The sequence below is a fragment of the Talpa europaea genome (assembly GCF_964194135.1).
Source record: "Talpa europaea genome assembly, chromosome: 11".
NCBI classification, from domain to species: domain Eukaryota; kingdom Metazoa; phylum Chordata; class Mammalia; order Eulipotyphla; family Talpidae; genus Talpa; species Talpa europaea.
Genome location: NC_140078.1, coordinates 61292564 through 61317603, shown reverse-complemented (window position 1 = coordinate 61317603; position 25040 = coordinate 61292564). Strand labels below are relative to the sequence as shown.

The 25040-nt window shown below is 39.6% G+C and overlaps 1 protein-coding gene and 1 pseudogene across 3 annotated transcripts in view; both read left to right on the top strand.

Annotated features, from left to right (window-relative positions):
* The window catches only part of PTPRG (protein tyrosine phosphatase receptor type G), a gene marked incomplete at both ends in the record, with an annotated part of 658283 nt that overhangs the window by 302552 nt on the left and 330691 nt on the right, over positions 1-25040 (top strand). The gene's annotated exons all lie outside the window — the stretch shown is intronic.
* The window catches only part of LOC311179358 (small ribosomal subunit protein uS8-like), a 67324-nt pseudogene continuing 55095 nt past the window's right edge, over positions 12812-25040 (top strand). The window contains exon 1 of the transcript in view: positions 12812-13219. The product of the transcript in view is annotated as a small ribosomal subunit protein uS8-like (transcript). The remainder of the gene's footprint in view (positions 13220-25040) is intronic.

Here is a 25040-nt window from a genome sequence, read left to right as displayed (position 1 = left end):
GAGGACAGGAAAGTCTTATCAGTTGCTTACTCTGGATCATATACATTGAATTGGAAATACGATAAGAAAAGTTTTGAATTTAACGATCTAGCTCCCTTGAAAACTTGAAAATCAGAAGGGAGATGTGTAAGTTACATGCACCATGTATATGCTCCCCAATTGCAACTGGGGACCTCTCAACTATTAGAGAAGTGGTCTCCTTTTGCACCACTCATGGAGAAATAAAAATAAGTGTTAATAGCGTCCTAGAATCTTCAGTCCAGGAATCATAGCACCTTTCACACTGCCTCTGAGATAAGCCAATTTGCCAACTGTTCTCTTAGAGTGAACACCTGCTCCTGAAGTCTGAACCATGCTGCTTTAGAAAAATTCAGGATCTACCTTTTTTTATTTTCTTGTCATTATGTCATTACTAGATATTTCTACCACTAAAAAAGCAAAAGCAGTTTATTTAACAGTAATGACAATTTAAAATCATATTACCTCATTTATGATTGCCTATTTTTAAGCCCTTTCTTGCTCAAGGAAGATTTTTATTTTGAATAAATAGCAGCTTGGATGAGAAGTATTGCAATCGCTATCAGTTTGAGAGATGGTGACATCTGGGCCTGAGGAAACAAACTTAAACTCATGGAATCTTCGTTTCCATCACCTGCATCTTGATACTGCAAAAATTTGGATGTCATCAAATTGATGATTAGTAATACTTTCATTACACCACTGTAAACCTCACCACTTTTATCTACCACTAAGAAAGAAATCGTGCTACCAATTAAACTATGACATACTGCTAAGGGACTTCTAAGAGACCATCAGTTATAAGATTTGTTTTCAGAGAGATAAGGATGTTCCTGGTAAAGTATTACATCATAAGCTTGCATGGACCACAGTAGCTAGTACTTGTGGCGTTTCCCTGGGGGCACAAGGGGTTAAGAAGCAGCACTATGAAGCTGTCTGCAGCCACTACAGTACCAGTTCAATCACCATCCAGGGAGGTGACCCACATGGTGCTGCAGACCTCTCCTATCTCACCTGCTTCTCCCCTCAGCAGTGTATTTCAGTGGATCTGCCTGTTCAGCTCCCCACTCGGTCTCTGGTGAATCCTCCCACCCCCTGGCCTCCCACATCTCTGGCCTGCACCCCAGCTCTTGTATGCATAAATAAATCTATCTTTTAAAAAAAATAGCTAGTACTTGTAAAGTGAGAGCCTTGTATCAAGACATTGTGAGTGCTCAGTAATCATTAACTTTCCTCTCTTACCCTCTCTCCCAGTGTTTTTTTTTTCCTAATCAATTGGTAAATCTTTCTGAGCATATAATACTTGCCCAGCATTGTTTTTGGTATCTATGAGCAAAGTAGACCTACCTCCCCTATTTCTGGTGGAGCTTGCACTTCATGCTGTAAGTATAATAAAGGAACCACCACTTCAGTAACCAGCAGCTGCCCCTGAACTCAGCTGTTTCCCACCAGAAAGAAATGCTTCTTTTGGCCATGTCATTGAACTTGAATATGTATGTCGGTAGCATATACATACATAAAATCCGCCAAACTGCTTAATTTCATAACCTTCCATCATTTATTTTCTGTGTACTCTGTTCTTCCTAGGTCAATGGCTTATCTCAGCTCTCTCCAACAAACCATGCCACGCCCCTCCCTACCTCTCTGTTCCCACCATCTGCTATTTCCTGCCCTGACCCATGAACATGTGGTTCCCCTGACAATCCCAGAAACTGCTTTCCGGATGACTTTCCTAGGGCTTCCATCTGCATATAATTTATCTCCTTGGGCCTGCCCTGTGATTCTCCTTTGCATTTGCCTTCCCTTGGTCCTCTCTGAATGCACTGCTAGAGTGGAGATAGGCTTTTTAAGGAAACTTAGTGAACAATAGTTACAGACCAAAGAATCATATTTTCACTAATGCATATCAGGGAGTCAAAGTGAACTAAGCATATGCATATTCTGTATTTTATGTCCGAGCCTGCTGGTTGGGTCATATGGCTGTCCTGCTCCAGTTCAATTATTTTTATATTTTACTAACAGGAAACCTGTTATGAAGATCTGAGAGCTCTCCCCACTCCTCTCCTTTTTTATGTGTATCTGTTCTATCTCCTCATATATCTGAACGGACTTTAACTTGTCAGCCAGAAAGATGGATGTCATTCAGGTATTGGCAGGAAGAGATGCTTCTGTAAATAGTCTCTTTCACATCTGGGTGTTCGGTTTCTGGGGCTGAGGGAATCTGATGAGCCTTGGATATTTTCCCCCAGCCTGTGCAGCTCTATGCCTTTGGTGTACCCCCACCTTGTTCTTCTGCATTTCCACACCAAGTGCAGCTGTGGAGCTTGTCAGTACCCCCACTTGAAACCGGGCCCTGCTGTGACTGTGTATTTCCATCCAGAAGGAACTGGGTTTTTTTCTCAGGACCCAAGAGACTGTGAAAGTTTCATGAAAAGGAAAAGAATTGTGCCAGAGAGTGCAAACACCCTGTTTTCTTCCTCTGAAGCAGGGCCAGTGGTTTCTGCTACTGTGTTTTTTATGTCATTTTTGACAGACCATCTCCCTACAGACCCCTAGAAATGTGGGTAGTGCTGATCCAGTCTCCTGGATTCATCAAGTGTTCCTGTGATACAGTATTTTACTGTTTGAAGCGTGACTATAGACTGTAGCTGCTTTTATAGATTTGAGAACCTTCCTATTAGATGCCCACAGGCCTCCGGTTCCTATCTAACTATTTTGTGGTCAGCTTCCTCTCTCTTACATGATACCAAGTAAAATGTTGGGGTTTTTCACTGCATTTAAATTGTTACTCAGAGTTGAATGTAGTCTTTAAAAAAAGTTAGCCCCTAGGTGGTTTAAAAAGGAATAAATTCAGTCTGTAAAAGGCATGGAAGACATATATATGAGTAATGTTGTCATTTAAGATTTCACATATTTTTTTCTTCCCCAGTTGACAAAAATCAACCTAGTAATTTTAAACTGGGTTTTTATCCCAGGAAAATAAATTGTTAAATATTCCCAACATATAAACTGATCTTTCATTTTAACCAGGAAGACTTTCTTTTTGATGCTCGAGCAAAGTAGTAAACGAGAAGAAAACTGTGCATTTGGTTCCTACTATCTGTTTTCTTGCACTCTGATGAAGGAGTGGCTTCTTTTATTTTCAGCACATGGGACCTCAAAGAAGTTGCATTTTTTTTAAAGGAACAAACCCCTCCCTGAAAACCATATGCAGTAATTAGAAGGCTATTCTGGTCATCTGGCTACACTGACCCATGTAGTTTATATTATACTCACAGGTAAGGTATTCCACCAGAGCTTGGGGTCTCCAAGATTCATTTCTGCTCCCTTAAATGGTTCTTGTCACTCACATTCCTACAGTAACATTAGAATCTGCTGCCTCAGGCTATATTTAGTGAGTGGGAAGTACTTTCAGGATCAGTCTTTCTTTCTTTTAACACTGTTCATCTAATCCTCAGAACTTTCCTCCTGCCAGACTTGTTTCTGGAAATGAACTTCATCTTTTCAATATGGAGGCATTTTTTAAACAATTGCTTGGCATAGTTTTCTAATTCATCCATTTCCTTGTTAAATACTTGATACAACCTCCCCACCAGACTCAAATGGCCTTAAATTCATTTCTCAGAATGTTCTTTGAGTTGTTCCTTAAATTTGAAGATCTGCACCTCCAAGGAGAGCTTCTGAAATTTAGCCAAGAAGGTTCCTCTATTTGCCAACCTTTGTTGATTTTCATTCTTGCTATGGTGGGCTAAGCAGAGGTAATACTCACAATCTTTCGACTAAGTCAAAAATGAAAAGACAAGCACCAAGTGCTACTTTGGAAGAAATACAGCATATTTTATATTTTAACACTCGCTTCACATTCATTGCGTTTTTAGGAAGAAAGTCCTTTGTGTATTGAAGGAAATAAACTCTTTTGAAAGAATCATGTAATATTAATTTTATCTTTTCTGTGCTTGAAGGAACCATGAGGACATTCAGTTATTATATTTTTAATATTTTCATTCAGCTCCAAAATTGCATGGGTTGGAGGGATTCTTAGAGTTGGAGGGATTCTTTTGTTTCCAAACATGAAGCCATATTTGAAGAAAATATATTAAGACCTGGGATTAAAAAATTATGGAATTGTATTTATTTTTAAAGATATTTATTTATGCATACAAGAACTGGGGTGCAGGCCAGAGGTGTGGGGGGTGAGGGGATTCACCAGAGACAGAGTGGGGAGCAGAACAGGCAGATCTACTGAAATACACTGCTGAGGGGAGCAGCAGGCAAGGCAGGAGAGGTCTGCTGCACCATGTGGGTTGCTCCCTGACCAGCCTGGGGATGGAACTCATGCTGCAGTGGCTGGCAATAGCTTGATAGTGCTGTCTTTAACCCCTGCACCACAAGGGAGGCCTGGGATTGTATTTATTTTGTAGAAAAGTAACATACATGAGTTTGGTTTTTAAAGTTCTGACTACTGTTGCTCTGAGGTCTAAAATGTTAAGCGTCCCAAATATTTCTTGGGGAAAGGGTTCTATTTTTCTTTTTTAATATAAAACAATTAATTGAACCTTTACGTGAAGATATAGCACTTTCAATTTGGAGAAGTTAAAACACACAATTTGAAATCATCAAACATTTTCTTGGTAAGTTGTTTTGAGGATAACATTTTCTGTCACAGTCTGCTAGCAGTCCTTCCTCCTTCCCATTCCGCCTCTGCTTTTTTACATTAATCATGTTTCATAATAAATATTTACTATAGAATATGCCTGGTTTGGACTGTTACTAAGAAAACTTAAGGGTGTCTCAAATCAAAGTCTAATTTTAAATCCAGCCATTGGAGACTTAATTCTGGGTCTGCAGGCACTTCATCTCTCTCCAGGCTCATGGAAGACATCACTAATCGATCCAACTGTCTTCCTAAATGAGCCCAGATGTGCTCTCTTGATTCTTTTCAGCATTACTCAACAAAGATGTCCTCATCTTTGAACAAGAATATCCTGTTGAGTCCCCACGCTGAAGAGAGGTGCAGAAAAATTCTTTAAGAGTTTAGAGTTCTGATAAGCAAGGTTGCTACAACCACAGGCAAAGTGCAGGTAATAGCTCCTGTGATTAAGGGGACACAGATGATCACAGTTTACCCAGGAAAATCCTGAATTTCTCTCATTTTATCTAAAACCACACTGTCAGTGGAAATTCTTTTTCAATTATGGTAAAGCTGAAGAACTGATTTTCTTTTTAAGTTTGAATCAGACACCAAGGTATAGGATTGAATCAATGTTTAAAGCATATATATATATATATATATATATATATATATATATATATATATATATGTTGGGAGGTCACTGGCTGCATTTTGTCCAGTTCTATACATAAACTGTGGAGGACATTGTTAGAATTTTGAGGACTTTAGATCTACAGTTCGATCTTGCATAATTTAGTAAGTGGGCACAGTAAAAATCCCTGAAACCTTCTGCTTCTGTGTTTCTTCTTTGTAGGAATTGAGGGCAGATAGAAAGATAGCAAACATTAATTAGTTCGATTTTATGTGCTTAAGAAGACATAATGAGAATCTGTTGGTGTAGCCAAAGTTACCACCAATCTACATGAAAATGAATAATACGGACTTTAAAAGAAAGAGCATTAATTAGAAATAGCAGATTTAAATCATTTCAGGGACTTCTGCTGACACCTAGGGTCTCAAGTCCCTGAATTTGTTAGGTGTTACATGGGATCTGAGGTGGTGAAGGGGTATGAGACACTGCCCAGCCATTCTGCACAACTTTCTGGTTTTCTTTTCATTGGCTTGTCCTTTCCCCAAATATTGCCATCTTTTCTCAGAATGACTCAAAAGATTTTTGTGTTTGCAAAGTGTAGAAATGAAATAGGTCTTCCCACCTTTGATAGCCAGGCACTTTTAATAACAAGGCTATTGTTGGCTTCATTCCTTGGCCAATTTTGTGAGCACTTTGGAACACATATATTCAATGGCAGCTCTTCAGTAGGAAATTCAAAGATGAGTTACTAAGAATTCCAGATTTTGTGTTATAAGAGGTCAAGTAAATGATGCAAGTTAAATTTGGATGATAAAGGAGCTGTTCTTCTCTCAGGCTAAGCTTGCCCTTTCCAGCTAACTAATACGAATCTCTGTCAACTCAAGTTTTTAAATCTTTTGAACTGTGCAGTTAAAATCTGAAAGGTAGCAAAATCACTTAATAAAAACCAGTAAAAATGATGAAATTTGTTTGAAAAATGTAATTGCTCATCTACTGTAATGATGTTGGTATATGAAAAAATAGTAACATTGTTGCCCTATTTTAAGATTTTAATGACTGATAAACATTAAGGTTCATGTCAAAATCATTTAGAAATTTTATTTAAAAAATTTGAACATAAAACTCAGAGGGGTATCATGCATTTCAAGGTATAATATCATCCTTGCTTTGTGAAGAGTCCCTTCATGTTTTATTCTTCATTATTTTTTTCTTCTTTCTGATTCTGTTTCCCCCTCCCCCAAAAGATCCTCACCTATATCATTTTAAATTCATCTTGTTATTTTGTGCTGCAGAACTCATCCTATTATTGTGCTTTTTTATTCAGTACCATCTTTGAAAATCTGTCCACATTTTATGTATATGTCCTTCAGTGTTTTTGATTGCTTGTAGTCCCTAAGCATCAATTTATCCCACCTCCCTACCCATTTCCACAGGGAAGGATACAGTAGTTGTTGTCCAATGCTTTCATTGTCTTCCAGTACTTGGATTCATAGTGCTGTGTGTCAGCCAATATAAGGTGTTTGTGTGTCAGCCAACAGGCCATCTCTCCATCCATCCATCCATCCATCCATCCATCCATCCATCCATCCATCCATCCAACCATCCATCCCAGGATTTCTTGAGTTTCAGAAATTCACTGTTTGGTTGTTAATGAATTTAACCAAAATCCACTCTATAACTTGCTAAAATGACTGCACTATTCATTGTTTGTATATAGAAATCATATGAGCTTACCAGTGTTTCGCATTGCCTGATATTCTAGTCTTTGCCCATCCAATGGATTTAAAATGGTAGCTCACTCTTTTAATTTTGCCTTTCTCTTGTTGCTAGAGAGGTTTAACACTGTTTTGTTTTGTATCTTGAACAATTAGATTTTTCTACCACAGAAATTACCTATTCAAATCTATTTCTATTTTTAAAATTGTGCTGCTTTTCTTTTTCTTGTGGTAGTTACTTTGTTTTCCTAACTGTACTTAGAAGTTTAGCATAAGGCATTCTTGAAACACTTGGAGACAAAGCGCCTGCCATTTCGTTTTGTCTTTTTAACAACCCACGCTCTTTTTTTTTTTTAATTTTTTTTTATTTATACAAGCACTGGGTACAGTCAGAAGCGTGGGAGGGTGAGAGAATTCACCAGAGCCAGAGCCAGGAACAGAATAGGCAGACTGACGAAATGCACTGCTGAGGGGAGCAGTGGGCGCGGCAGGAGAGGTCTGCGTGCCATGTGGGACCCTCGCCCGGGGGCCGGGGATCGAACGGGGATCGAACCAACGCTGCAGAGGCTGCGGGCAGCTTCTCAGCCTGGCGCTCAACTGCTGCGCCACCAGGGGAGGCCCAACAACCCACACTCTTGCTTGTCTCTGCAGTTGTCCTCCACCTGTTTTCCCCACAAGGTCCCTGCCACTCTGCAATGCAGCCAGACAAACCTGAGCTTATCCTGTCAGGTCACTGCTTTGCTTTAACCCCCCCAGTGACTTCCTTTGGCTTTTAGGAGAAAGGGCTGATTTTTGCTGGGTCTTAAGACCCTTCTAGGACTTAATACTCCTCTCTGGTTATCCCCTGTGCTCTGTGTTTCAGCCACAGATTTCTTATCTTTCGAGGACCTTCCTTGGGGCATGCTTTTCCCTATGCTCCTATTGTCTTCCCTTCACCTGGATAAAGTACTGTACTATTCTTCAAGATTTTGCTAGTGTCTTCAAGAAAACTCTCCCTGATCTTCTCACAAGATTAAGATTCTCTGTTCCCCTAAGGCAATATCCACTTCTTTGAAACTATTTTCCATAGTTAGAATTTTTTAAGGACAAAAGGTTGGCAGCAGAGACATTTCCCTTGGGAATTTAATGGGGTCAGTACCTCGGTCTTTGTTCTCTCTACTGTAGCCCAAGCAAGTACTGTAGCTTAGTACTTGAGACCTAGATAAACAATATTTGTTGATAGGTAAAGGCGTCTGCATATTAACTACTAAATATATGGCTGTGATTTTTTTTTTTCTTTTTTTTGTGGTACCCTTGCCGGCGGCCAGGGGAACGAACCGGCGCTGCAGAGGCCGCGGGCAGCCTCACAGCCCAGGGCTCAACCGCTGCGCCACCAGGGGAGGCCCTATGGCTGTGACTTTGAGTACCATTTTTACTAAACATTTAGATTGATTAGTCCATTTGGAATTACTATTGATTCTGCTTTTTACATTTACTATATAGCTACATTTAATTGTATTTTCTTGTTGGTCGAGTAAATATACTTAAATATATTTCTCTATCTTACCGTTGTCTACAGGTTTTTTTTTAAACTGTGTATGTTATTAGCTTAAATATCATCATTATACACTTTGCTGCCATGTCATGGTTTATATGATTCTTCCCCTATTTTGAAGCATTAAGCTGTTTTCAGTTTCATTACATTATAATGAAATATTTCTTGATATAAATTAATTTCTTTTTTTTCCCTGGGTTATTTCTTTGGAATTACTGCTTTTGAACAGCTCTTATTAAAGATGACTAGATCATTTAGAAAAATTGAAGTTGTTTCATTACGAGGCAGTCTGTACCTGTTTATCTAGCGCAGCACCAAAGTTGAGTTTTATAATTTCATTGTATTTTAATAGCTCTGAAGTGTAACTTTAAAGTTGTTTCAATTTGTTTTTCTTTCTCTGCTGGTAAATCTGCATTTTTCTTCCAGGAAGATTTTCTCCCTGGGTTTCCTCTTTTTAAATTGTCAGTGCATATCCTTTGATGTCCTCCTAACACAGGCAAGTCTTTTCTTTTTGTATGTGGCATGAGGAGCAAATAGTCTGGATCTTATCTTCCTGCTTTCTGGTTCTGTGGAGTATTTTTTTGAGCCTTGTAACAAGATCCTTCCATGCCATTGGAATATATGCAACAAAATAGTATGAAAATACTCCTTATTTATAAATAATTCACATTTGAATGCACTTATGGTCTCTTAAAACTGCTAAAACCAAACCAAAGCAGTGACACATCTCTTTATTTGAGTGAGAAATATTCCACTGGAAAGAGAGGAATTCATCTAGCAGAGTGTATTTGCTTGGTTCTCTTTTACATTTAAAAATTATTTGTGGGTTTGCATTCTATAGTATCTCAGCATCATTTAGAATTAGGTTTTGCTTACTGAACCCAAACTGCAAAACTTCACTTAAGCACTATTCAATTACCCTTTAATGTACCCAAAAAATGCAAAGAAAAAAAAAATCCATCAGAATTTGTCATTATGATTGATTCTTGTACACAGAAGACTGGCAGTTTTTCCAAAACTTTCATGGCTTTTTTTTGATCTTTTGCCTTTTTGTTTGATATACTTGAATAATCTGCATAGTTTTGATATTTAATTCCCCTTATTCTTGTCAATTGGGAGTAGGTTTGGGAGGGTTGGCATTTCTTTATTCTCCATGCAGTTAGGAGTTTCTTCTAAAGCATTTAAATTATGCAGATGCTAGAGTTATTTTGAGTGGTTTGATACAAGGGTATTTTGGTTTACCAGGAGGAAAAGGAATGCATGGATTTGCAGCAAGTCATAACTTGATGTTTAGGTTTTAAGTTATTTTTTAGACTATTTAAAAATCTCTTCCAATTTCTTTTCTCCTTATTGGGTTTTCTCATGCTGAAAATGACATGAACGTTTGCATGTGAAGGGCAGCAATGGACAGTTGGGTAAGAAGATATAAGATCCCTGGCCACAGGTGATGGGACTGTGTTCCAGTGCCCCAGACCCTTCTTCCAATTCACGCAAATGCAGCGTGGGAGCTGGGCGACATCCACAGATGTGTGACTTCAGTCTTGGCTCCGAGTTTGCTAGGTCTCCTCTCTCTATTTATAGAGTTTCCTTTCCTTTGTCTTTTTATAATCTTGTGTTTATGATCTTCAGGAAGGTATAGCCAGTGTTCTGGGCCTTTTTGTCTATTCCTAGCTTAGTCCTTAAAAAGTCAGTATGTTGGCTGGTTCTGTGTTTCCCTGTTCATTTGAGCTCAAATGAGTGTAGTCCATTATGTTACTAACTTCCGAGGGAATACTCTCTAGCTTTTAGTACTTTAGGCTGCTTTCTTCTCACCAATGGGAATGTCTGTTTTTTCAGAGCTATGCAAACTGAGAGTCATGGTCTTAGAGAAAAGCCAAGCTCTCAGAGATAAGCACAGGTTTACAAAAGAGTTTTCTTTTGTGTTTGTGCTAAAACTAAAGAGCTGCCCCTCCTGCATTTTTTTCAACAGGACTGTATTTCACAATGGCATCACAAAGGCTCTGGTTTATTTCTCCTCTGAATAAAATCCTTGCCCTTCTTCTCAGCTCCTCATTGCCTGTATTGAATGTAATAGAACTAGAGAAAGGTAGCTCTGTTATTGACATCATAATCAGAAATCAGATAGAGGTGCAGATAGAGATTCTCTGATTTCTGGCTTTTTGACTCCTTTTACCCACTTTTCCTGCATTAGAAAGGGTTAATTTAAGTTGACACAGCATTTCTTTGTGATTCAGTACTGGTTGCTGGCATAAAACATGCAATTCATTGATGTTTTAGGTGGTGGGACTTTAACTTTAAGACCCAGTTGAAGTCAGTGCTCTGGGAGCTGCTAGATTTTCTGCTCCCTGCACAGTGTTAGAGAAATGTGCTGGGGACTCAGCCCTATTTGGCAGCAGCTTGCCATCTGGTAGTCATCATTGTCTGAAGACAGTAGTGTAGGAGGGGGATATTTGCCCACCCCCTTGTTTTCCTGTTCCAAGTTTAAGCATCTGAAAGTATTCTTCATATGTAAGTCAGAACATTCTTTGTCTTTATGAATAAAGATGTTGTTCTGAAATGACATTAGTTTTTCTTTTTTAGAATGAAATATTTGCCTGGTTTCTTGAGTTGCATTTTCTTCCTGACACATTACCAAGGAAGTCAAAGGTTGTTTCTATGGAGAAGAAATGATGACCTCTATAAGTAAAAAGAGAACGAATTGAAAGGATATACATGAACCTAATAGTTACCTTGTCCCTAAAGGGGACAGGGGAAGGTGCGGGGAAGATGATACTGTCTTTTAATTAAGAACACATTTTGTTTCACTAAATATTCCTGTATTGTTTCACTCTTTGAAAATGAGCATCTATTCTTACAAAATAATACTTAAGTGAACAGAATTTTCAAAATCATTGTAAGATAGCTTCAGCAGTAATTCTGTATTCCTTTCTTCAAGCATGTTCTTCATCCCAGAGATGCAGGGGTTGGAATTCTTTGGGAACAGGTTTATTGGCATATTCGTGTAGCTTGTTCTTAGCTACTTCGCCTGTTTTTTGTTTCGTGAATATGAGGACATCTCTCATTTCTTCCCTGTTGCTTTGAGTATGGCTGCGGGGGAGTGGAGTCAAGATCCTGATTAATGTGGAAGGATGCATGTTTCTTTACCATTTTTAGCAAGACCCAGCTTCACTTTGGAGGCAGGCGTTGTTGTTCTGTAAATAGAGCTGTGGGATATATCTTATTTGTCATCATCTTATTATTCCTTGTCCTGTTTCTGGAGATCAGTGCACTGAAGTTTATGAATCCTTCTACAGAAACTGTAGTTGGAACGTTTACTAAGTGAGGCTTAGAGAAATAACTTTCATTTTCTGAGAAATTCAGGAAGTGTTTGTGTCTTTTTTTTCCAATAGTCTATATAAATGGAAATTAATTTTTTCACAAAAGCTCTACATTTTAATGAATATCATTAGAATTGACAAAGCATCATGTTAGCACTTGATTTCAAGTCAAATACCAAACCTGAATAATATAGGCGATCCCAAATAGTGACAGTGAATGTACAGTGACAGCTTGGGTTACATTTATAACTCCTCATTGAGCAGCAGGAATAATTGCAGCCCATTCTTAAATTAATGTGTCTGGGTCTGTGTGACTTAACACATATGAAGGAAAAGACCTTCAAGTAAACAACTCAACCGTTGTTAATTCTTTGCAATAGAAAATACACAAAGCTATGCTAAAGTTATACAGAATATAATGGCACTTTAATCTCTTAGCCAAAATGGAGACAATTGCATTTGCCTTGGGAAAAATTTTAATTTACCGTTTGTCAGGACGATGAAGGTACATTTCCTCTCAAGCCATTAAAAGTTTGCTCTATATTTTTCTTTGTGGGCATTTGCAAATTGAGTTTTTCATAATGTTCTAGACTTATTTTTGACTGTATGTAGGGATATTATTTAATAAAAAAAGTAGTTTATTCAGAAATAGGGCAGTGTTGAAAAATAGTACTAATATTATCTTAGCAATAAATTTACTTTGAAAATCCTTATTTTAGTGCTGATGGCTGCCAAGAAACTGTTTTGATGCCCCCCTTTTTTTGTTTTACAAATGATTTCTAAAGGTAAAGCTGTGAGAGAACTGCTGCAGATAAAATCTGACCGTGAAATTATGTACCATTTAAATGTAGTTTAATATGAAGTAGTGATAATTTAGGTTTATGAAGTTCCATAGATGCCTTTTTGATTATTGCTCTTTAAATCTGTTCTGAGCTCTTCCTGCTGTCTCTTCATGTCTCTGTAATGGTGTGCCTGGGAGTCCTGGCTGATGCTCTTAAGGGCACCCACAATGCTGAAAAGAAAAGCAGACAGTTCTTATTAGGCCGTACTCCAAAATTATTGTCCAGTCTCTAACTGTGATGATAAAGAATGGACACAGTGGTGGATTTGAAATTATTGATGGTCACAGAACTGGGAAAATTGTTGTGAACCTCACTGGCAGGTTAAACAATGTGGAGTGATCAGTCCCAGATTTGATGCACAACTGAAAGATTTAAGAAAATATCGGTAGAGTCTGCTCCCTTTCCATCAGTTTGGTTCATTTTACTGACAATCTCGGTTGGCATCATGGACCATGAAGACGCAAGATGAAAACACACAGGAAGGAAAATCCTGGGATTCTTTTTTCTAGGAATGTATGCATATGTGGAAGTAAAATGCCTCAATGGGGGAAAAAAATCTGGAAGAAACCTTCTAAGTATACATTGTTGTTATATTTATTTATTAAATCATTTTATGTTTTTAATCGATGACTTGTATTGGGCTCATACCTGTTTTAAAATCCCTATGTATATTTAATCCTTTTGACAGACAGGCACTATTACCATGCCCATTTTAAATAGGAGGGAACTGAGGGAACAAAGTATGTGCCTTGCATCAGTTAACTGGCATGTGATAGCTCCATTTCCAGTGCAGATTCTAGTTTTTAACCACTGTTTATAAAATTCTAGTCCTTATCAGTCTAGGTGTAAACATTCTGACATTCTGAAAATGTCTAAATAAAGGAACCAAGATGATGGTGAATGATGGCCGTTCTTGGGGGTAACTTTTCCTTGTGTTTTGAGCCATTCTCCCTTTAAATCCTGGATCTGTCTTTGTCTCAGAGATTGGGATGACAGCTGGAATACTGTGGAATCAGTTGAACTGGCTGATGGCAGATGCATTTTGTTTTTTAAGATTTATTTATTTATTTATGCATTCAAGAACTGGGATATAGACCAGAGGTGCGGGGAGGGGAGGGGGTGAGAGGATTCACCAGAGACAGAGTGGGGAGCAGAATAGGCAGATCCACTGAAATACACTGCTGAGGGGAGCAGCAGGCAAGTCAGGAGAGGTCTGCTGTGCCATGTGGGTTAGCTCCCTGGTCAGCCAGGGATCTAAGTGCTGTGCTGCAGTGGCTGCAGATAGCTTCATAGTGCTTTGACTTAACCCCTTGCACCACCAGGGGGGCCCCAGCAGATGCATTTTGGGTCAAGGGTGGCAGCTGATGCTTTTTGGGTCCCCTGCAGCTGTTGAGAGTATATGAATCTGTGTAGCGGAGGGCTGCCAAGTTAGACTCATGGCTCCTCATTATGCTTCGGAAACTCACATTTTCCACAAACCTCCTGCCCTGCAGTGGCTCACATCAGTGCCTTGCTATGTCAGGCTGAATAATTCGCAGCATTTAGCACTTAAATTGGCTCATTGCAGACAATCCAATTAGAATAAAGTCTATTATCGTTTTGGTACCTTGGAATGAAATGGAGTGTTTAAGGGATGAACATGGCCACGTTGCCTGGCAGTTGCTCCACATCTAACTCATCGTCTTGCAGGTTCTTTGCATCTTGCTAAAATGACGCCCTCCCTTGGTGTAAGTCAGGTATGAAGTTTGGTGACACACCTCTCTCATGCAAGCTTTCTTTTAATGTATTAGTATTTGGATGCTGCTGAAAGCTCAACAAACACCTCTTAAGATCTTAGTTACATGTCCCTCTAACAGGGGACATTTAATTAAGGTCTTTTTTTTTTCAGATTGAAGTCAGGAACCCAAGCAGGCAGTGATAAAGCCGGTTATATCTTGCAAAAAAAAAAAAAGATCATACAGCTTAGAGATAAGCATAATAGAAGTTGTGGAAGAAGCAGTTAGTTGTTCTCTTGTATTTTCTCTCTATAACTTAACCAGTAATAAATGAGAAGAGGGCAGAAGATAGGCTAAAATGATTAACTGGATTAATAATTAAAAACATATATGATCAAGGGCCTCCCTGGTGGCGCAGCGGTTGAGCGCTGGGTTGCAAAGCTGCCAGCGGCCTCCGCAGCTCCGGTTCGATCCCCGGCTGCTCCCCGGCCACCAGAGGAGAGTCCCACATGGCGCGCAGACCTCTCCTGCCGCCCGCTGCTCCCCTCAGCAGTGTACTTCGGTCCTTCTGCCTGCTCTGCTCCCTGCTCTGGCTCTGGTGAATTCTCTCACCCTCCCACTCTTCTGACTGTACCCAGTGCTTGTATGTATAAATAAATAAAAAATAAATCTTTAAAAAAAAAGTTTAATAAAAAATAAAAATAAAAAAACATATATGATCAAATAAATAAATAAATAAATAAATAAATAAATAAATAAATAAATAGAAAAATAGCAATAATGTATGATTGGAAGATTTCTTCCAGCACAGATTTAAAGAGAAATAATCAAACAGACATCTATGGAACTACACCCTTCAACCTAAATTATCACTATTTCATACTAAATTACACTAAAAGAAAAAGTATACCCAATTTGAGGGTGAGATTTTATTTGCAGCACAGATCTGTCACAACTTTACCTCTAGAAATCAGAGGTAAAAATACCCAAACAATTAGGCAGCATGGTAGAGGTACAGAGATGATACAGGAAAGGTGCTAAACAAAATTCTTTGCCTTGAGTCCTGGATGAATGATAGTTTCTAGATATGGAACAGACTTGTGAGCAGAAATTTTTATGTTAATATGAAAGTGAGGCATTCTTGGGAGATTAACTTAGAAGCAAACAATCACTTGTTCCTAGGGATACAGATACATTTGAACTTCTCATGTTTATAAACAAGAAAAAAATCATTTATTAACTGGATATATGTGTGTGCTTATTTATTTTTAATCGCCCTGAGCTGCATCACAGTACTCTGGAAAAATCACTGGGTTTCACACCTGGATTTCACATTCATCTCCATCATTTTCTAGTTCTGTGTCACACCAAGTAGAGGCAAGGCAATTAATCTTTCTGAGTGTTATCTAAAAATAAGTATAATGTTTCCATGGGCAAGTAGTAGTAACGATAGGAGATAGTATATATATGCTAATTGTATTTAGCAAATTCCATAAGGGTTGTCCACTTATTTCAGCTGTGAGCTTAAAGAAAAATCACAAGGACAAGGAAAGTCAGTGGAATAGCATTCTCTACCCCTTTAAGATTTTGTAAGGGCTGTGTTTGCATTAGACACCATGGATAGTTTGGGGGATGCAGAAGGAATATGTCCTTGCCAGCCACTGAATATGGTGGGGATTTAAACCACCAGCTTTTACCTCTCTTCCCTTTTTGTCTAACATACGGTTTACATCTCTCGCCAAGGGATCCTCATTGATTTCTCTTACACTGTAAGTGTAAAAAGGCTACCTCATTTCCTGGGGAAAGCCTGGTTCTGTAAATATCCTTTTATCCCTCTGTAAATGCTGCTAATGGCTTCTGGAGGAGAATTTAGTGGTTGTGAGACTGGGACTTTCTGCAGTCAGCTCCCACACTGTAGTAGATGAGTTGGTTTTTAACTTGGTTCCCAGTAGTGGAAATGCTCCCTAAAAGGTCTGGCGCTTGTAATTCTTCTTGTGATCCCCTGCATTTAAAGTCATAGATCTGAACTAGATTTGTCCTAGCCTGGGTAAGCAGGACTTTTGAGCTTCAAAGGAAAGTTGTTTTTATGTGGAGTCTAACCATCAGATAACCACTTAACACTTGCTTCTTTCAGGGGATGCATAGGGGCTGGGAGATGAAGAAGTATGTGGTTGGTGGAACATGTTCGAATGAAAGAGTATTTGCATCCTTCCAAAGTAGGGCTATGAATTATCAACACATCTTGCGAATGGTCAAACACTCTTAGTTTATGCTGCAATAAATAGAAAGCAAACAGAAAGTTGCACGATATCCAGATTGACTTGTCTGCCTATTTGCCGAGTGTAAGAAAGCTGCGTGTTTTAAACAAAAATGCTTCAGAAACTGATAAAGTAGTTACCCATGATTTCCTTCAGCCATCCCTTCTCATCTCTGCAGACTGTCCTGCAGAAAGGGGCACGGTCATCTTCTTGGGAGCAGGCATATGGGCAGTCACCACAGTTGTTGTATGTTATTAGTTACCCATGAGAAGGAAAAGCCATCATATGATGGGATTGAGATCCCAGGCACCAGTTAGGAAATTCTCTTGTTTCTCTTCTAACCAGGAGGTGCTGTGAGTGTGAAACTCCCCCATTCCACCTGTAGAGGGCATCTCAGAAGGTGTAAGCAAATCTACTGCTAGAAAGGGCATTCTTCCCTGGGTGAGGAGAGGTTTCCCTCCCTACGGAGGTTATCTCAGTTCTAGAACAATCCCTTCCTCACTTACCAAATGTCCTTTCCAGATTATTTCTAACACTGGGCCCCGGGAAGCCATCTTCTCCATCTTCCTTCTTTTGCTGATTCCACCCAAGTATGTGAATGTCATTGTGCCGACATGGTGTTCTCCTGAGTACTTTTTATTTTTTATTCAAGTACCATTGGTTTACAATACTTTGTTTTAGAAGTACAGCTTCTGTCACACTGTAACCATCACGAAAGTTCTAGTACCATTGCTCACTATCCACTTCTCTTCCTATACCAATTCCTCCACCTCTAAGCACATTTTTTTTTAAAGATTTATTTATTTATTTATACAAGCACTGGGTACAGTCAGAAGTGCGGAACGGTGAGAGAATTCACCAGAGCCAGAGGGGGAGAGCAGAGCAGGCAGAAGGACCAAAGTACACTGCTGAGGGGAGCAGCGGGCGGCAGGAGAGGTCTGTGCTCCATGTGGGACCCTTGCCTGGCAGCCGGAGAATGAACTGGCGCTGCAGAGGCTGCAGGCAGCTTTTCAACCCAGCGCTTAACTGCTGCGCCACCTGGGAGGCCCTCTAAACACATTTTTAAAATTTTATTCTCCTTAGAGCACTTTTTGGTTCATAGCAATATCAAGAGGAAGGCATAGAGATTTCCCATATCACAGCCTATCCCCACATATTTGTAACCTCCTTTATTATCAATCTCCCCTACCACAGTGGTGCATTTGTTACAATTGCTGAGCCTATTGGTATGTCTTTATCACCCAAAGACCAGTTCCACTCTTGGGATTGAATAATCTGTGGATTTGGAAAAATTTATAAAGGCATGTGTCCACCATTCTAGTAGCATGCAAGAAATTTCAGTGCCCTAAAATCCTCTGTGTCCTGCCTATTTGTTCCCTCTTCTAACCCCCAGAAACCACTAATCTTTTTGCTGTCTCCAGTTTTGCCTTTTCCAAAATGTTACACGGTTAAAATCATATAATATGAAGCCCTTTCAGATTGGCAACTTTCACTTAGTAATATGTTTTTAAGGTTCTTTTATATATTTCCAGGGCATGTAGTTTGCTTACAAGTTTAGGCAATTATGAATAAAACTTCTGGCGCAACAGACCTCTCTTGACTTGCCCGCTGCTCCCCTCAGCAGTGTATTTCAGTCAATCTGTACTTCTGTTCCCCACTCTGTCTCTGGTGACTCCTCTCACCCCCCATACCTCTGGCCTGTTCCCCTGTTCTTGTATGCATAAATAAATAAATCTTTAAAAAAAACCTGCTATAAAGATAAGAGTGCAGGTTTTGTATGGACATAAGTTTCTAACTCCTTTGGGTAAATATCAAGAATCACAATTGTTAAATCATAAGACTATGCTAAATTTTTACTAAGAAACTGCCAAATTACCTTCCACAGAGGCTGTACATTCTCACCAGCAATGAATGGAAGTTTCCATAATTCCACATCTTTGTTGTCATTTCATGTTATTGGTATTCTGGATTTTGGCCATTCTAATCACGTCCTTAGTCATCTGATGTAGTAACTAATATAAACCATGATGACTATAGTTGACAACATGAAAAATAAGATGGACATTTTCATATTTGAACACTTGAAAATAAATTTGTGTTTTCTGAACATCAGTATGCTCATTATTCAAGAGTTGACAATACTTTAATGACATAGTCAGTTAAGATGAATATTGAATTGATGGCCTCTTAGGTTTGGTGAAATGTTTTCTTTTGACCTCTTCTGTTAAATTCTAAGCTTCCCAGGTCTCCCCACCCAGGGGGGGGCTAATAAGATATCTTTTATTTCACAGGGCCCTCACATACCTTGGTTTAGAATAGGGAACTTTATGTTGCAACAAACCAAGGTGCTTCTTACAATGAAATTCTTAACAGCTGGCTTCTCTCTCTCTCTTTATGTCAAAGATTTATTTATTTATGCATACAAGAGCTGGGGTATAGGACAGAGGTGTGAGGGGTGAGAGGATTCATCAGAGACAGAGTGGGGAACAGAACAGGCAAACTGACTGAAGTACACTGCTGAGGGGAGAAGTGGGTGAGACAGGAGAGGTCTGCTGTGCCATGTGGATCCCTGGCCTGGGATCGAACTCATGCTGCAGTGGCTGCAGATAACTTCATAGTGCTACATCTTAACCCCTTGCACAACCAGGGAGGCCCCTTGGCTTTTCTCTCTTTTCCCTTCCTTCCTTCCTTTGTTCCTCTCCCTCTGTCCTTCATTTCCTTGGGAGAAAAGGACCAGACAATTTACGCATTTGGCTTCAGGAAAGCTTACTTTTATCAGTGATTTTAATTTCACTGTTAGGATACTGGTAGATAATCCTTGATGAAAACCAAATCTGATGAAAGTAAAATGACGAAGCAAGGAGGTGCATTAGGTGTTAAAATGGTAGAAGCACATCTGAAATGGAAAATGGCACACTGACATGTAATACCCCTTGCTGAGTGATGTTATTGAATTCTATCCTTACAGGTCAGAAAATTGATTTCCTTCCATAAAGTCTCCTTATAAAGCAAAATGCAGAGTATGCAAATTGAGCTTAATTAAACCATACCTTAACAGTTGTATGTGCCACTTGAGATTCTACTGCTTCTGTGTGTTTAACATGATAAATTAAGCAACTTGATCTGTTTTAATTGTATCAAATATGAGCTTAGATGGAGCATAAAGGAAGCTCTTTATAAAATGTAAATTTCACTTGTCAACATTTTTCAATTTGTTGAACTTCTGCAGGCTTGAACTGCTGTTGGTTCATATACATTCAAGTGCATGTGATCTCCCCTTGGGATTCATTTGCCTAGCAGTGTGCTGCCTCTTCTCAGCCAAAGTCACTGCAATCACATTAGTGAACTTGATTCTTGAGTAAGACTTAATTTACCAACAATTCTTGAAAATGTATCCTGGATCACTTTCCTGTGTGTTTACTAAAAACATTTGCTCAGTTGTTCACGAAACATTTCATGAATGCTTATCCTAAAATGTTGGGCAAATGAATTTCATGCCTTCAAGGAGGACATGGTCATCTGAGGGAAATGTCTAAGAAAGCCACCAACTGGTGATAGATGTGCAGGAAAGGAACCATAGAAGTACCGAGAAACATTTGCTCTGTGTGTGTGTGTGTGTGTGTGTGTGAGCACCATGTGCTCACGTGCACGCGCGTGTGTGAGCACCATGTGCATGATTGATTATTGTTGCAGGGCCCACAAGGAGTCCTCCTCTGGAAGAGGCTCAGGGGCTTGCACTTCCTGTCTGCAACTTTACTACCTCTTCTCCCCCTCCCCCAAGGCATATAACTTGTTCCTTTCATCATTTCTGGTTTCTGTTCAAGCTTCACCTTCCAGAGAAGCCTACCAATCACACTAAAATAGTAGTTTTGTCATGCTTGATTCTTTTTTTAAAAAGATTTATTTATTTATGCATTCAAGAACTGGGGTCCGGGGTACAGGCCAGAGATGTGGCGGGGGCGGGGGTGAGAGGATTCACTAGAGACAGAGTGGGGAACAGAGCAGGAGGATTGACAGAAATATACTGCTGAGGGGAGTAGCAGGCGAGTCAGGAGAGGTCTGCTGTGTCATATGGGTCACTTCCCTGGCCAGGGATAGAACTTGTGCTGCAGTGTCTGCGGATAGCTTCATCGTGCTACTTCTTAACCCCTTGCCCTACCAGGGAGGCCCCGCATGCTTGATTCTTTTAATTTTTCTCAGAAAAAAATTTCCCAGCCACCCTCCTTTTATTATTCCACCTATTAGGATTTAACCCTTTGAATCCTGTTGTTTTTTCAATGCCTGGAACTTAGCAGGAACTGATTACAATTTATTGATTAATGCTGATGTACCTGCTCTAGTTTCATCAGATTAGTGTGTGTGGGAGGGTGGAGAGAAGGCAGTTCTTTTTTTCAAGAGGTGAAGGTAATATATTTGTGTGATTTCTACATTGTGGCTTTAAAAATAAAACAGCAATAATAATATATTATGACCATCTATCAAGTATTCATCTTATATTTAAGAGATGTTATTAATGTGATGCCTTTTTTATGGATTAGAAAATAAGGTCTGGAAAGGACAGATTAATTACTGAAATTTCAACAGAAACTCCTACCAAGTTCTGAGGCCACAGCCTGTAGTTTGTTTTTTCCATTATGCTATTATAGTATAAAATATTGCAGAGGGGATGTATCAGCCCCTAATTTTATCAAGGAAACTATTCATCTTTGAAAATAATTAGTAAGAATCCATTTTCATCCTACTGTGTTGAAAATTTTAGAGGTCTCTTTAAGATATCCTGTGGTAGCTTGTATGCTAGGAAGTTGGGGCTTTTATTGTCCTCAAATCTCCTACTTCTTTTTCCTCTTCTTGCTTTATTCAAAATTTATGTGTCCCTTTGGGCTCACAAAAGGCTGCCCACTATTGTGTAGTCTGCCTGTTATGGACTGCAGTTGGCTGGGACACAGGCTGTTCATCTCACCGTTGGCAGAGAGTCTGGCGGTCATGCAAATTCTGACCTGGACTTCCAGGTCTCGGGGTCTACTGCTTCTGGATGTGGCGAGGCCAGATTTGGAAACTCCATTCTGTCCTGCTGTACGCTGTCTTAGAGGAAGGAAATGGAGTTTGTGGGTGATGAAAATCAGGTTATAGTTATTAATAGGAGTTTATATTAAGCACTGTCATTTTTAGCATGTTCTAAACACCTTATATTGGAGAGGCAGAGATGGGAACTGAAACTTGAGACATCTTGATTAAAAAGTTGGAGCTTAATTACAATTTGCGCAACTTATTAGCATCTTCTTTGTTCCTGGTACGGAACTAAGGACTGGCATATAATACTAACCAAGGTTAGTTAAGGAGTTAACTGTCTAATAGGGAAGACAGTACTGATTCCTGCTCAACAGGCTACAGAGGTGAAATGGACAGCGGACTGAAGCATATGGGTAGATGATTTAATGATCTAGGTCAGGGGTCAGAAAAATTCTTCTGAAAAAGGCCACATAGTAAATATTATAGGGTTCAGGAGCCATAAGATCTCTGTCACATCTACTCACCACTGAGTAGCACAAAGACAACCATAAATAGTCAGTGTTTATAAAAACAGATGCCAGTCTGGATTTGGCCTCTGGGCTATAGTTTGCTGACCCCTGATCTTGGCCCCTGTTTTTATTGTTTGTTTGCCCCATTGCTCTCTGTATGTATCCTTTAATCCTTTTCCTTGTCACCTTGTCCCAAGAGGACTCCCTTAGTCTCCTGTAGTCCCAACTTCCATGGCAAAGCCCAAAACAGGGAGTAAGGGAGGAGGGAGAACAGCTTGTTTTTGGGTTTTTTTAAAACATTTTTCCCATTTTTTTTAATTTAAATTTTATTTTTATATTCCCCATACAATTACAACCCCCTTATTTTGACCCCAAGCCCTCCTTTCTCCGCCCTCCATCCTCCATAGAGTGTCTCTGGTTCATACTTGTTTGTTGAGTTTGATATTTTCTTTCTTATAGTTATTCTTTTTCCTGTTCCTTTATTTAAGTTTTCTAGATTCCTGCTATGAATGAGACCATCTGGTATTTTTCTTTTTCTTTCTGGCTTATTTCGCTGAGCATGATCCCTTCCAGCTCTATCCATGTTGCTGCAAACTGCATTTTTGAATGCTGAGTAATATTCCATGGTGTATATATACCACATCTTCTTGATCCAGTGATCTGTTTTTGGGCATTTGGGTTGTTTCCAAAGCTTAGCTATTGTAAACAGTGCTGCTATAAACATAGGGGTGCAGGTGCTCTTTGGAATTGATGTTTCTGTGTCCTTTGGGTAAATACCTAGGAGTGGAATTGCTGGATCATATGGAAGCTCTATGTTCAGTAGGTCAAGAAATCTCCACACAGCTGGGAGAACAGGTTTTTCATTACAGGAAGTGCAACTGACTTCCCCTTACAAACCATTGGCCAGAGTTGGATCACCTGAGCACCCCTACACCTGTGTCCACCAGCGAGGACTCTGATTTCCCAGTGACTTGCTTTGAGCAAGAGTCAGTCCCTGGGTTGAATACAGAGCTGTTCTGAGGAAATCAAGGTTCTTTGAGTGAGAAGAAAGGAGAAGACAGTCTAGTAGACCACAGTGTTTCCATAGGAACCAAGCCCCTGGCTACTCTGAGCTTGACCTTGTGATGGGAGGCAGCTCCAGGAAGCTTCTTAGAACTGCAGAACCTCACACCCCACCCACAGCTATGGAATCAGATTGGAATCTACATTTTAACAGGATCCTCTGCTGATTTGCAGACACATTAAAATTTGAGAAGTGCTGCTCTAACGGGGTCAAGGAAGGCCACTGCAAGGATGATTCAGCAGAGACTTGGAGAACAGCTGGATTGAGTGGTTGGCAGTTCTGCCTTGACTAATGCTGTTATAATTCCAGTTTGCAATGATAACTTAAATTTAATACCTTAGTGCATTTTATGCTATCCAAAGTTCAAAATATTTACAGGACCCATCTCCTTCCTCTTCCTGGACCTCCAGCAAGTCCTAACAGTGTTTGTGATATTATGATGTTGAAAGAAAAAAAGAGTCTAGAGGAATAAAGTAAACTTCCCAAACAATGTTCTTATTTACCCTATTAAAGTGTGTACAGGTGACATGACATTTCTTCTTTTTATTTTGAAAATAATCCTCCATCATTCGTTATGGGCAACTGCATGAGTGCATATGACTGTCAAGTGTCTGGATTCTATTTTCACTACAGGAAACTCCACAGTTAAGCAACCAAATTCCATTCCAGAATTCTCCTTCTATTTTCTGTTCTGTTCATTTGATCTTTTCCATTGGTAGGCACATTAGCTTCCCAAGCATGTCGATTTTTTTTTTTCCTGGCTCTGTTCTGCTCAAAACGCCAAGGGCTTCCCCAGGAAATAAAAGTCTGGCTAACTGGAAATGTGTTTGGTCTCATGGTACATCTTTAGGTTCCAGACAATAGTCCTGTGCCCGCAGTCATCTTTGCAAGACTGGCCACCCATTCTAAGCAGAGCTCTCAACTGTCACTTGAAATTTCATTAGCTGGTGTGCTGTTGTGAGCTAAATATGGGGAGAGGCCTGGTGAAGACTGTCCTTGCCAGCTGGGCACATCTCCCACTTGGCTGTTTTGAGAATGGTTATATCCTGTACTGTTGAAACAGGATGAACTTGGCTAGGAGTGTCGGCCAGGACTCCTCTCTCCCATTTTCACGGCCTTGCTGGTGAGGTTCTGAGAAGTGCACGATTTCATTTTGGAAGTCGCTGTGCTTTGCTGCTAACCATCTGAGTCTGCAAGATGATGCCTTTTAAGCATGACCAGGACAGAATCACCCTGGGGCTGTATTTGGTGTAGTTTTTCTGTAAAGTTTAGAAACTCGCTATCAGATTTTCTTGTTTTATAAAACTGAGGCCTCCTTTAAAGTTGTGTCATTTCTATGGTTTATAAATTGGATTATCTTCTTCTTGTAACAGTGGTAGTGTAAAGTTTAATAGAGACTGGAGATAAGACTTCCCCTATAAAAAGTTTGTAGTTGTTTGTTTTGTAAAGATGAAAGGTATTCCTCACAGAGTAAAGAATTTTTGGAAGCAAGGATTGAGGCAGAGGCATGGAGGGGCAGGGTTAGGAATGAGTTGTTGGGAAGCCATTTATAACTTGCTTGTGGGTTTTTTTTTTTTTTGTTTGTTTGTTTTTTTGTTGTTTTTGTTTTGTTTTTATGCTGGTCACCCATCTTGAGTCTAAAGGAGAGTTTTCCATGAAGTTGTGAGGGAAGATAAATTAGCCAGATGATGAATTATGCACCATCCTTCTTCTATAATAAGAGTATGAGGCAGGAGGTTAAGTGACTGACGCGCAGTCACTTCATTTGTCAGCAGGACAAAATGAGGTCGCATGG